The sequence below is a fragment of the Cnephaeus nilssonii genome (assembly GCF_951640355.1).
Source record: "Cnephaeus nilssonii genome assembly, chromosome: 13".
NCBI lineage: Eukaryota > Metazoa > Chordata > Mammalia > Chiroptera > Vespertilionidae > Cnephaeus > Cnephaeus nilssonii.
In genome coordinates, this window is record NC_137084.1 from 17,885,593 (window position 1) to 17,887,263 (window position 1,671).

Sequence of the window (1,671 nt, forward strand, 5' to 3'; positions counted from 1 at the left end):
CATCATTGATGTTTCTATCTTTCTCTCCCACTCCCTTCCTCTCTGAAATCAACAACAAAAAAAAAAAATTAAAAAAGAGAAATTTATCTCAGCATCTACTGGTGGATACATGCACACAAGAAACCAGAGATTCAGTGAAGGAAGATTCCTGAGACTAAAGAAAGCAGAAAAGGAAGGTGCCACTGAAATGCTGGAGCTTACGTGACCTGTGAAAATGGGGAGGTTTAGAGATTGCAATGAGAAAGCAGAGAGCCCTGCCTACCTCCCTGACCTGGTCTCCTATCAGCCTCTTCCTTGTCCAAGTTGCTTCGGCCATAGTAGCCTTCTTTCCACCCTGAGGCCATGTGAAGCTTTGGGGCTTTCTTAGAGCCTTTGCATTTGCTATTCTTCTTCTTCTTCTTCTTCTTCTTCTTCTTCTTCTTCTTCTTCTTCTTCTTCTTCTTCTTCTTCTTCTTCATCTTTATGGTTGAAAGTATCACATATATCCCTCCCCCCCACCACGCTCCCATCAACCTTGCTGTTCCTTTTGTCTGGATCACTCCCAGGCCTCCACATGACTATCCCTTTCTCACTCAGACCTTCCCTAAAAGTGGCCTCACAGAGAGGTGTAGCTGTGAGGCAGCCCACTGCCTTTCTGTCCCAGCACCCTGCTTTGTTTGTGCTGTCGTGCGTGTTACCGTGATCTTAGCACAACAGTGACGTTATATCTTCATCACTATCTTAAATCATCTGGTTTGCTTGTTTGCTGCCCATCTTTCCCCCTCTAGAATGTACATTTCATGAGGACAGGAACTTGTTTGTCACAGCAAACCCTACAGCTGTGAATGCCTGGTACATAGTAGGCATGTGATACTTTTTTAAAAAAAAAATTATTGTTGTGGGGGGGGGGGGGAGGGAGAGGGAGAGAGGGAGAGAGGGAGGAAGAGAGAGAGAACACCTAAATATCAATTTATTGTTTCACTTAGTTATGAATTCATTGGTTGATTCTAGTATATAACTTGACCAGGGATCAAACGCTCAACCTTGGCATATCAGGATGATGCTCTAACAAACTGAGCTACCTGGCCAGGGCCATAGTTATAGGATAAATGAATGGCTGAGGGAATGAGTTGAATTGATTGAAGCAGATAATTCTGGTGCAATAGAGCAGGGCAGGTGGGGAGATAGATATATTTGAAAAGGTTACTAGGGCACGATTGAGAAGGGCCTCAAACGGTATGATAAACCCTCCAACTATGTTCTGTAGGCAGTAGTAGGCAGCCACTGGAGATTTTGATTTCCTGAAAGCAAGGTTTGTTCATTTAGTTTCCAAGTAGTATGTGAATAGCTTGGGAGGGAAAGCTTGGCAATAGGAAATCAAGTTAGGAGACAAGTGGAAATGCAGCGAAATGCAGAGTGATTAAAAAAAATGAAATAAATCACCTGCTTTGGCCACATATCAACTACTACCACAACTCATCGTGTGGAACTTACCATGTGTCATTGAGCGGCTCAGCAGGCCCAGCAGGAGCGGCCCTGTGGAGTGAGTTCTGAGAGACCTGGAAATGGAATCGATGGACAGAAGTTTCAGCTCAGCCTGATTTTGCAATTATGGTTTGTAGGTAGCAACATGTGAGTCAGTATTTAAAGGGCTAACCATCAGGTGAGTCACAGGATTGAAGAATTTAAAAG